Here is a 13,524-nt window from a genome sequence, read left to right as displayed (position 1 = left end):
CTGGGATGTACATAGAGACATGATAAGCCATTCACACCCTTGAACTGTGTGGCGGCAGGCAGATCTAACAGAAGCTTGCTGGATCTTTGTGTTCTACTAGAGATACAGTTGAGATTGGGACTTATCACCAGTGCATCTGGTAGCTGGATTGGATTGTTTAAGGTGACACCGTGGTGAGACAAAGAGGTCACAGGCCACTATTTAGAAACCACTATTTAGGGCTTCCTAGAAGCAACAATGATTGGCCAAGTGTTACAACCATTATTATAGCACTGAACATATTGTCAAGTTACCTTCCAGAAATGTGACATGAATTTAGACTCACATCATCAGTGTATGAGATTGTCTGTCTGATAGCCAGTGACTCTGGAAACAAATGGAAATCCTTACAACATGTACTTCCACACTGATTCCACACTTGAACTTGTCCCCAGCTCTCACAAGCAGGATCCATAACAATTCCTCTTTGCATCTACTGCACTCTATGTGTGTGTGTGTGTGTGTGTGTGTGTGTGTGTGTGTGTGTATGTGTGTGTGTGTACATGTTCTAGAACTAATCACATGGTACCAAACAGTTTGTGTGTCTGCCTTAATCTTTAAACCAACTTTCTTGAGGCCAAATTCAAGTCTTCCTCTCCTCTGTGAACTTAGTGCAGAATGTATTAACTGGTCATGTATTAATCAGAGTCCTGTAGAGGGACAGAACTCACAGAATTACATGCATATTATACATAATACACCTGTATATCATATCTAGCTGTGAAAGGAGATTTATTAGTTTTATTTTATTTATTAGCTTTAGTTAGATGACTGTAAGCCATCTGCATACTACAGAGCCAGAAACACTAGCACCTGCTAAATTTGAGAATCCAGGAGACTGGATTGAGCCTGAGGCTCAAGGCCTGGCATTTCCCTTACAAAAAGGTTGGAGAAGGTAGAGTCTGATGCCCCTGGACAAATGGACAAATGCTTGGAAAGAATCTGGTATATTTATACCAACTGTTTTTCTCCTGCTTTGTTCCACCAAGATGTCTAGCCTAGTAGATGGTGCTACCAGCATTCAGGAGGTATCTTCCATCCCCAATTGTTATCCTTTATGTTAATTATCTGTGGAAACACTTGCACAGGCATACCCAGAAGTGGGCTTTACTAATTTCCTAGGTGTCTCTTAATCTAATCATGTTGACACTTAAGATTAACTATGATAGACCCCAATTAGGTATTCAGTGCATGCTGTTTTCAGATGTGTAAAATGGCCTGATCAAAACAAATCAGTTTCTTCTGAAGTCTGAGGGGTCTCTGTTTATTTGAGGCTGTTTCAGACCATGGTTATCCTTTGATTGGTCAGCCCAGACTGGATTCTTTCTCTTGCCCCTGTGATGTTCACCTTCACTTGCTTGGTTTCCTGATATTCTGTCTCTCATATCAACACACCTGGATATCTGTTTCCTTTCTTTGAAATGCCTTTTGTTTTATGCCTGATGCTTTCCTTCTCATCCCTCAAGATTCGAACCAAAGCTCACCCTACTACTGCCTAACACCACATCACTCTGAAAGGGTTAGTGTAAATTTTTTAAGACCCAAGTCTTATGGTAAATGTGGCTTTTTGAGTATTCCCACATTATATCTGATTTGTAAATTCAAATATCACCACATTATGTCTAATTTAATAATTCCATTGCCTTTCATTTTCAATAGCTATGTGCTTTCAAAGTTATAGATCACAATCTATTAGTGTTGTAAAATAATTTTCCTTATAGTAAAAAAAAATGAGCAACAGAAGACTAAGATGAAATAGAAGTAGCAGAACACATTGCATATAATAAATTGGAGAAAAACATTTATTTTATGGAAGTTTGAATGTGTTATGTGTTGGAGCAGTGCGAGATTGCAATGTGAGGGGCATTTCTTACTTTGAATTGTAGGTAAATGGATTAAAATTTTCTGTCCTAACTTTGATCTTTGAGAACAGATAATTAGGCAGAAGCTCTTTGGCTGATTACAGGCCCAGTGTTTTGAACAAAATCTATTTTTAGCACACAGTATGCAATATAAAAATAATGCATAATGCTTATATACCATAGCCATGGGAAATTTATATCTTAAGAACAATGTGATAAATGCTTGAGGCTGGAGTTGACTGTGCTTTGGCCATGCCTTAAGACAGGTACAGACCCAATGTTTTCAACAGAGTGTAGTATTTCAACCCCCCATAACTGATGGATATCAACAATTCCCTCAAATAACTGAGCCTGAAAATGACACAGGAGGTTTTGCAACTCTTATAGTGGAAGGTTGAATGTAACGATAGCCTTGTTTGGTTGAAATCTTGGCTTTATCAATTATTAGACAAGGCTTTCCAAGCCTTTGATACATCCTCTTTACAATAAAGACAATGGTACCTACGTCAAGTGCCATAGTAACTACTCAACAAGTATGGCTTATTAGCAGGTCAGAGTATTTATTTGTGGCAGAGTAATGGTGTTGTCCAATCAATATTTGGTCTCTTTTGTGTTTGTATGACCAATGTTCAACTTTAGCAAGGGCAACACTGAAATATTAGACTCCACAGTCTTCTTGGAAGATGGATGAAATACAAGACACTGAAATTCTAGACTCCATAGTCTTTTTCTGACTGGAAGGAGCTTCTTGAACACTCTTTTTAACCTAATATCTTTAAGGAGCTGTACAAGTGGTTTTTAAAAATAGTTTATTTATTGTCAAAGTGTTGTACAGAGGGGTTACAGTTTCATATGTAAGGCAGTGAGTACATTTCTTATCATATTAACTTATGATTACAATGCATCTTGATCAATGTCATGCTTTCAACACTAGGAGTACTCTTCAAAGGAAAATTACTCTTCACGTCTGGCCTTTTATCCTCTCTCTCTACTTTTTTTCTACCTGGAATTTCAGTGGGGTAGCTAGTTGAAACTAGCATCATGGATCCTTAAACAATGTTAATATGGAAACAATATGGTAAAGAGGGCAGATCACAAATAGAAGCACTTTTGAGTCTTGATTCCAACATGGAACCTAACTCTGCTCCTCCCAAGTTTTCTTATATGAGAGGAAAAATTAAACTCTGTCTTGTTAAATCTATGGTTGTTTCATTAACTATACCACTGGAACCAATTCTGAAGTAGGACTCAGTAAATATTGGGGTGTTTTCAGATTTTAAATCAAGTTTGAAAAAGCAAAGTTAGCATTTAAATTACCACTCATCATGTGAAAATATTGGGATACATCTTTTCTTCCCACTTTGTTGTCATAGGATTCCAGAGAGATGGAATTACTATTTTCCTTTCACAGATGAGGACATTTCAGCTTGTCTGAGCAAGAACTCTTGCTAAGCAGAGGAAAGTCAGATAGGGCTAGTGTAAAATACCCTCTTTTCCAGTAACTATTGAGTAGGTAGCTCATTTTCCTAATCAAGAGATATTGTTGAACACATAAGAAATAAAATGTATCCTTCTAGTATCACAACACAGATGCATTAGAGGATGAAACCAAACATGCAGATAGATTTCAAACAAATAGGAGACCACAGATTTAATTTCCAGAGATGTGTGTTTTGTTAAAATGTTAGAAATTCTTCAGGGGCAGATTTATGAAGCAATGGGTATTATCCGATTCCCTCCTAAAGAACATGAGTGGTTGTCCTGATGCCAGCTCCCCACACAGTAATGAACCTCAGGGTGATTCGCTACTGAATCATCATCTCATGATTCACGTACCTCTGCTTCAAGCGCTATCTTCATTTCTGGAGAATTTACCCCCTCCTGGCTATTTGCTCTTCTTGTAATAGAGGTACCTTGACCTGAACCTTGAAAATAGCTTTTGAAATGCTTCTGTTTTGTAAGATAATGAGATCTGGTGGTGTTCATAGGAAGAGGCGACCTCATCCTTATGATGCTGCAAACCTCAGCTATTTCCTCAGCCTCCCACCTTTCCTCTCAGGGCTCTTCCTCACCCCTGATGAACCCTTACCTTCTAGACAAAAAGCAGGAAGGGCCTCAAACCTCACCCGTGGAAACTCATTCTGTTCTGAGGTGACAAGGTATGGAAGATCGAGTCTGACTAGTCTGTTATGAACAATGTCTCCTACAAAAGCACAATATTCATTAAAGAATCTATTAATCATTTTTCTCACAAAGGTATTACATACTCATTTAACAAAAAATATCAATGGTGGGACATAGACTTTCCCCATAGGCCATTCAGATGCACCGGAAAACATCCATATCATGGTCTTGTTCCAGTCAAGGAATTCATAAATGCATAAGGGTGTACATGAGTGTCCTCATGGAGAGACTGTCATACCTTTAATCCTGAACTTTTCTAATCTACTATGCAATAGATTGAGAGCATGTTTCCTAATTAATGCATTTTGTCCTTTTCTTTGTACTATATGCATGATATACCATTGTGTCTACATTATAAATTATGAATTCATTTCCTGTTGATGGAAACTTAGATTGTTTTTAGTTGTCTTCCAATTAACAAAGAATGTGCCAAATATCTAGTCAAGCCAAATTCTCTATTGTAACATGAAATCAAAAGAATAAAGACTCTAAGCATCCACTATACAAGTAAGAAGTCACCAAACCCCATGATTCAAGATACATCAACTAAACACCTTTAGAGGATATCATTTTTGACCTATCCAATTGGAAAAAAAAAACTTTAAAATGTATCACGAACAGCCTTTGAGGAAGGAAATGCCACTCGTTTATTGCCTGAGTGTTCACTTTGTGCAATGCTTCATGGAAGCAATCTGTCTTAATCTATGTAAATTTTATAAAACTAGAGCCTTGAAGCTAAATTTCTCTTCTACGGGCTCTCATTCAGGTATGCAGAAATATGAGCACACATATGTGAATGTTTATTGCAATTTCTTTGTGTTGGTCCTGAGGCTTGAACTCAGGGCCTGAGTGCTATCTTTGAGCTTTTTTGCTCAAGGCTAGTGATTTGCCACTTGAATCACAACTCCATATCTAGACTTCTAGCATATATATATATGTATATATATGTATATATGTATATGTATATACATATGTATATACATGTATATGTATATGTATACATATATGTATATGTATATATATATACATATATATATTGGTGTTGGTAGTTAATAGAGATAAGAGTCTCATGAACTTCTCTGCCTGTGCTGGCTTTGAATCATGATCCTCAGCCTCCTGAATAGTTAGGATTTCAAGCATGAGCCACTGCAGTACTTACTGTACTTTATAATTGCAATAATCACAAATTCTAAATTGTCTTCCAACTTAAAAAGAAAACAATAATGCACTGCCAGATCGTTATCAGTTTACAGCTAATGTACTCAAAATCTTGGAACCATGCCCAGGCATAGTCACTGTTCAGCAAATGGTGGAGTTTCTAACTCTCAGGAAATCAGGTTCTTCTCCATCTCAGCCAGAGACATAGTCAGAGTGGCTCTATTACCTCATTATAATGGAATAGGGGGGACTCCTACTATATGACACCCTTCCCAACTCTGAATCATATTTTGGGCTCTGATGGTGCTATTAGTTTTAGCTGTCAATGGGGCCACTGTCGCAGTTGGATTTCTACATTGTTCATGTATTTAAGAGTAGGGAATTTAGAAGTAGGGTTGCTGGTTTGGAGAGCTTTGATATCAAAGGGGTGCATATCTTGAGAGAGGGTTTGTGCTAATCATGTCTGGGATTGCTTAAGAATAAAGGATAAATAATTACAACAGTGATATAACAGCCATTTCCATAACATGGAGTTCATTTCACTTAGCATCATCCTATGTGTTCATAAGGGTATAGCTATTGGGCTCTTGTGATCCTCTGCTGTGACTTGCCTAAACCTGTGCTAATTATTCCCTATGAGGGAGACCATAGAGTCCATGTTTCTTTGGGTCTGGCTCACTTCACTTAGTATAATTTTTTCCAAGTTCTTCCATTTCCTTGCAAATGGGGCAATGCCATTCTTTCTGATAGAGGCATAAAATTCCATTGTGTATATGTACCACATTTTCCTGATCCATTCTACTGAGGGGCATCTGGTTCCATATTCTAGCTATGACAAATTGTGCTGCGATGAACATTGTTGTGCTGGTGGTTTTAGTGTGTTCTTGTTTGTGGTCTTTTGGGTAGATGCCCAAAAGTGGGGCTGCTGGGTCATAGGGGAGCTCTATGTTTAGCCTTCTGAGGAATCTCCATATTGCTTGCCAGAGTGGCTGAACCAGTTTACATTCCCACCAACAATGAAGTAGGGTTCCCTTTTGGCCACATCCCCCCCAACATTTATTATTGTTAGTTTTCTTGATATAGGATATTCTTACTGGGGTGAGATGGAATCTCAATGTTGTTTTGATTTGCATTTCTTTTATGGCCAGTGATGTAGAGCACTTTTTCATATGTCTTTTGGTCATTCTCATTTCCTCATCAGAGACGTCTCTTTTTAAGTCTTCAGCCCACTTGTAGAGGGGGCTATTGGTTCTTTGCGGTTTTGTTTTGGAGGAATGTAATTTTTTTATTTCTGCATATATTTTAGATATGAGGCCTTTGTCCGTTGTATGGCTGGTAAAGATCTTTTCCCAATCTGTGGGCTTTCTGTGTATCTTGCAAGCTATGTCCTTTGCCCTACAGAAGCTCTTCAGTTTGATGCAGTCCCATTTGTCCATCCTTTCTTCGATTTGTAGCATTTCTGGGTCTTTGTTAAGGATGTTCCATCCTGTACCAAGGAGACTAAGTGTTTCCCCTAGTCCTTCTTAAAGAGTTTTCAGGGTATCTGTTTTAATTTCGAGGTCTTTGATCCATTTGGAATTGATTTTGGTGCATGGTGATATATAAGGATCTAGTTTTAGTTTTTGCAGGTGTTGAACCAGTTTTACCAGCACCATTTGTTAAAGAGGCTATCTTTCTTCCATTCTGTTTTTTTAGCTCCTTTATCAAAGATGAGGTAGGCATAGTTCTGTGGGTTCATTTCTGGGTCACTGTTGTAATTATTTTCAACATGCCATGTGAAACCGTAGCTTCTATTGTTGATGATCCTCTTATGTCCCCTTCCTGTGACTGTACCTGCACTGTCACTGTATCTTATATAAGTACACTGGAAACTGTGTATACTGGTATTAGAATTAGGAAAGTGAAAGGGAATACCAAAATCAAGAGACACCGGATAAAAAGACAAATGACTACAAAAGCAATGTTTGCAAAACTCTTTGGTGTAAACCAACTGAACAACTCATGGGGGGAGAGGGAAAGTGGTAGGGGGGAGGGGGGAATGAGGGAGGAGGTAACAAACAGTACAAGAAATGTATCCAATGCTTAACATATGAAACTGTAACCTCTCTGTACATCACTTTGATAATAAAAAAAATAAATAAACAAAGAATAAAGGATAAAGAGAGGATAAACCATTATTAAATATTCAGTGTTTCAGGAACTCAGAAAGGTGTTGCAACTTCATAAAAAAGAAACTAAGAGTACACAATTGGCTCCATTTCTGGATGAGAAAACCGAAGTCTGACAAGTTATATGATTGGTAGAAGTCACATTCCAAACCCATAATTTTCACACTAGGATTTTCCTTGTAAGTATATCTATAATGGACAGAAAAAGAAAAAGAACTAAAATATTATATCATCTAGAGTGACATAGCAGTTGGGGGAAGCAGTATTGGACTCAAAAGCAGTCCATTTGTGTTAGAAGGCTCCTGGAATAATTCTACCTTTGCTACTGCCAACGAGGTCATCATAGAGAAGTCATCTGAACCCTCTGAAACTTTTTTTCTTTCTATAAAATTAAGTAGCTAACACTTTATACAACTATTTCCAAGATCCCTAGAAGCAGTCATGGTTTAGAAAAATTGCCTTGATTTAGCTGTTCAGTTCTAACAACTAAAAAAAGAAATTAAGATACTGAGTGAAAGAGGTATCCCTATCTTAGATGACCTAAAGTTACCTATTCATGAACTGTTCAGAGGAGAACATAGCTCTGACACTGGACAAAGATGAAATCCTTGAGCTGAGTCTTGGATGGAATAGAATTGGGGAAGATGGGCCCATTTCCTGGAGTAATTCTTTGATATAATTTCATGTACAACTCTTTCTGCACTTCTTTATAAAAAAGAATGCACTTAACATTCTCATGGGGTGTTGTTCCACATTTATAACAAGTTCTATCTCTGGTGACAATTTGGATAAATTTGAAGGGCATTGTACTCCATGAAATAAGCTGGACATACCATGCCTATATTTTTCAAACTAAAGAGTTGAACATATTTTGCAAATCTTTGATCTAGTTTGAGAGAAGAGATATGAGTTCTCCTACTTGCCTCAACAAACATTCTGTTGTAAAACTAGTCATAGTTGAGGATGAACTGTTCTCACACAGATAATAGTTGGAAAAGGAATCAACTTTTAATAAATAGGCTTTTCACTGAATTGTGAATGTTTCTTCTACATCATTGACAGGTGGTAATTTCTTAAAAAAATTTTTTTGCAATGTAAGATCTGAAAGCATAGAAAAGAAGTTGAATACTTATCACACCATGCACTGGTCTTTTGAAAAACATCAGCTTGCCAATTTATGCAGACCTTCCAAAGTTTGACATATTTCCTTGTACAATATTTAAAAAGCTCACGTTATTGAAATATTATTTTTGCATACAAAAAGCTGCATATATTTAAGGTATACAAGTTGATGAGCTTGGAGATAAGTATACTTGAAAATATCTCAAAAACCTAAATGAATATCTAGCCATGTAAATTATCTTCTTTTTCTTTTTATTATTGATGTTTTGTGTCTGCTAAGAACACAGCATAAAATCTAACCTCTTAGCATATTTTAAGTATAAAATATAGTGTTAACTACTCAGGCCCTCTACCACTTGACCCACACAGACCAGCTCCCATATTACTAACAACAGGCACTCCATTACACAGAAGAGCTATAGGATTTACTGTTTACAATCAAATACTGTACCATTTGTTATACTCCCAGCTTGTCTCTAACAATTAACATCTTAACTACTGCTTTTTATGAATCTTATTATTCTAGCTTCATTGTATAAGTAGCATCACACAGTGTTTGTCCTTCTGTATTTGTATTATTTCTCTTAGTGTAATATCCTCCAGCCTTACTCCTTTTTATTGCCAGAGCTAGAATATTCTCTTTCTTAAAGTTGGTTACTATTCTATTATCGGTATATACCCTATTTTGTTTAATTCCTCTCCCATCCATGTACAACTTAAGTTGCTTCCATATCTTGTGTGTTGTGCAGTGTACATGAAAATTTTACCTTTTCAAGATTCTGATTATGGTGTCGAATCATATAGTAGTTTTGTTTCTATTTTTTAAGGGATCATCATATTGTATCATATGCATACTCTACCAATATACATTCCTACCATCCATTTACAAAGGTTGCTTCTTTCCACATCCTCATCAATATTTATCTTTTTGCTCTTATAATAACCATCCTAGCAAGTGTGAGATGATGTCTCATTACAGTTGTTTTTTTTTTTTTTAAATTTTCCCAGTGATTGGTGATGTTGAGCACATTTTCTTAATCCTGTTGACCCTTTGCCATGTCCTCTATGGAGAAAAGTCTACCAGTTCCTTTGTTGGTATTTTAAGTTGGATTATTATGCTTTTGTTTTCAAGTTTTATGACTTCCTTATTTTGGGATATTAACCATCTATATGTTTTTAAATGTTTTCTTTGCATTCTACAGATTTGCCTTTGCATTTTATTGATTACTTCTCATCTGCACAGAAGGTCTTAGTATTAGGTAATTCCAATTGTCTATTTTTGCTTTGTGTCTTTGGAGTTATAGAGAAGAAATTGTTGCCAAGATCCTTGTGAAAATAGTTTTCTCTGTTTTCTTTTAGGAGCTTTACAGTTTCAGGTCTTACATTTAATCTGTATTTTTTTCTGAATCTGTGTGTGTGTGTGTGTGTGTGTGTGTGTGTGTGTGTGTGTGTGTGTGTGATGTAAGATAAAGGTCCAATTTCATTCTTTGTATGTGGATATAATTTTTCCAACATCTTCTATTGGAGAGATTACTTTTCTCCACTGTATTCTTGTCACTTCTGTTGAAGATTAATTGACTGTATATCTTACTAATGTCTTTGACTCTGCCCCACCCAGACTGTGGTCTTCTGAATTTGAATGTCAATTTGGTCTTTGTAATAGTAGTTCTTGCACATAGTGAGTTCTTGAAAAACAAATAAGTAAATAAATTGTATCAAACATGTCTCTGGTTTTCTTGGGGCTACAGAACATAGGGAAGTTGGAATCCATGAAGGACATAGAGAAGTCCCTACATGTGCACATTGTACGTGGGTATACAGGTATCATTGTGCAGTTTTGAAGCTGTGGCAGTTATGAAGAGCACAGCCTTGAGCACCTTGAAGCCTGTCATCTGTCTGAATGAGATGCATGTATCATTTCTTTGCCTTTTAGAACCTATATCCCTTGTCAGAGACAATTTGGCATTGAAGTATTTTTATATGGATGGGGTCAAATCTGAGGATGGAAGAGAAGGATGGGAGGGACCTGCACCTAGGAGGATATGTCTGATGGTCCAGATTGGCTTTGTAAGGACGACAAAAACTTTGCCTTAAGAAAATATTTAAGTGGTGAACAAAAGAATTGGTGGTTTGTTACATGCCATAATGAGGTAGTAGCACATGGATGGCAGGGAAACTGGGCATGAATGGACGGGTTATTCATGATCACGGCCATCATGGTGAGGTCTTATTGCTGGAAATTTGACCTTGGGAAATAGGCTTGAAAGTGAAATTGGCTTGTTGACAGTCAGCAAATTCATGGCAGCTACAAGAAGGCTCCTAGAGTTCTTCTATCAGAGCTGTTTCCAAGGTTATCCTGGTTTCCTTGTCATCCCACAGTGTGCCCTGACAAGCTACAGTCTCTTGAGGCCTGAAACCACTTCATAGAATTCTCTGGGAACAACATTTATGTTTAGGGGACAGTTTTGGTGACCAAAACAAAAGCATCCAAATACAACCACAAAGCAACTCTCAGTAGTGATAATGGCACTATGTCATTTCAGATAATGAGGATAATTACTTCTGCATCTCATCTCCCTAAGAGTCTGCTTTAGGAGAATTACTTTGTAGTATGTTTTATGTAGCTAGGGGGAAAAAAAGCAGCCTGTGGTTCTCACGTCATCATAGTACCACAGCTTCTCAAAGAGCTGTCTTAGCTGAGCTGGCTCAGTCTCCATGATTTCCTTTACTTTCTTCACACTTTGTACAGGTTTTCCTCGGTGCCATTTGACAGACAGTAACCCAAGTATAAAAATGAAAGTCAAGGGCAATGGTCACAGCAAACATGTGTTGATTCCAGCATAGAGGAATTCAGAACTCTACAAAGAGGGAAATATGACCTAAATATTTATTGAGGTTTTATTGGGCCCTCAACAAAAGATAAGATTTGGAGAATGGCTAATGAGGGTGAAAGGTTTTGGCAGACGAGTTCAAGTTAAGATGAGGCCATTTTGGGTTCAGGTGCACCCTGATCTCCTATATGGTGTGTTCTTTGAGAATGAAGAGTGTGTATACAGCATACCATAACAACAGAGACAGATATAGGAGTGATCTATGCCAATTGTGATGAACTACTAGAAGCTAGGAGAAAAAAAGGAAGGACAGTCCCTTAGAACCTTTCAGGGAAAGCATGGATTAGCTAAACAGCTTGATTTGGGGTCTCTTGAGTGTAAAACTTATAAGAATAAATTCCTAGAGTTGAAATGACCAAGGCTGTATTTCATTATGACCACCTGCTGTGGTTTGGGTAATGTTTGAGTGTGTTCACTACAGGTTCATGTGATGATAGCTTGGTTCCTAGTGTGGTGTTGAGGTGATGGAAATTTTCAGAGGCATGGACTATCTAGGAACACTGAAATGGGCTTTTCACTTTTTTAAACAGAAGTGTCATTGGTGAAGAGATTGTCTCCAGTGCTTCCAAGGGAAGCCATATGGTTGGCAAGACCCATGGGTTGCCTTTTGACAGATTGCACAACTGGTGGGAGGGAAATAGAACAAAGGAGCCAATGGCTTTTCACCGAGGAGTAGACTGATTCTAATAGTAGAATGGAAAAAAGTTCATTAATGGGTGGGCTGGGAATATGGCCTAGTGGCAAGAGAGCCTGCCTCGTATACTTGAAGCCCTGGGTTCAATTCCCCAGTACCACATATATGGAAAACGGCCAGCAGTGGCGCTGTGGCTCAAGTGGCAGAGTGCTAGCCTTGAGCAAAAAGAAGCCAGGGACAGTGCTCAGGCCCTGAGTCCAAGGCCCAGGACTGGCAAAAAAAAAATTTAAAAAAAAGTTCATTAATGGGCACCAGCTCAATCTTGAACATCTGACATGAAAAGACTAAAGAAATCAGAAGTTATACCAAGTTCTCCTTTTGCTCTATCATTTGCAATGAGATTCTGGCTATATGTTTCAGGTTCCCTTTATAGAATCTATGCAACAATTACGCATTAAATGGCTGACTAGATGACACAGCACCAAAAATCTCTCAAATTGAGGAATGGGCAAGGAAAAGAGGAGGTATAGATTGTTACAAGGTGTGAAGCTGTTTCTTCTCTTTTTTTCACTTATTGTCCTCCCTAGCTCCCCTCTTTTTCTTTTGCTGAGGAGAATCCCTTCCTCAAGTTTTAGTTGTGGGCACAGGAAGATGTTCCTGGTGCTTAATTCAGAGGTTCCCAGACTCGCATCAAGCCAAGACCTTCCCCTTCCACAGTTTCAGCTCTGCCTCTGTTCAGCACGAAACAGGCACAACTGAGAGCTGTTGCATAACATCTCCAGAAAGTGGAAAGAGGGATTCAGGGTGGGAAAATACAGTGCATGCAGAAACCACACTGGAAACTTGAAAGCAGAGACAAAAATATCCAGCACAACCAGCTTGTTAAATTGGTGATTTTGGAGGAGAAGAACTGGAGTGTAATTGGGGATTTTGATGTTTGTTTCACCTCCCAAATATTCTTTCATCTTTTATTTACTTTGGCCCCCATACCCAGTCCTTGCCATACTATTTGAAGACCCTTCCTTTCCATGTGATACTGTCTCTAACATCCCTTCCCCATGTTCCTACTAATTCTAGGAGGTTAAGATCAAAATCATTGTTCAGTTAGGTGTAGTGACTCATGCCTGTATCCCAGCTTGAATCAGGAGGCTCATTGTTCAAGGCCAATCTAAGCAAAACAAAGAAAAAATAGTGAGAGGACATCATCTCAATCAATAAGCTAGATGCACACCTGTGAACCCAGCTTCCTGAGACGCATAGGTAGGAGAATCATAGTGTGAGGCTCACCTCAAGCAACATACAAGACTTTACCTAAAGCATAAGTAAAGGCAAAATGAACTAGGGGCATAGTTCAAGAAGTAGAATACCTTTCTATAAAAACAAACACAAGGTCCTGAGTTCAAATCTCAAAAACACCCTCCTCCACTACATCCCTCCCCCCCACTCTAGATCATTGTCAAGAAGAG

Source organism: Perognathus longimembris, chromosome 11 (assembly GCF_023159225.1).
Source record: "Perognathus longimembris pacificus isolate PPM17 chromosome 11, ASM2315922v1, whole genome shotgun sequence".
NCBI classification, from domain to species: Eukaryota; Metazoa; Chordata; class Mammalia; order Rodentia; family Heteromyidae; genus Perognathus; species Perognathus longimembris.
Note: the sequence above shows the minus strand (reverse complement) of the source record.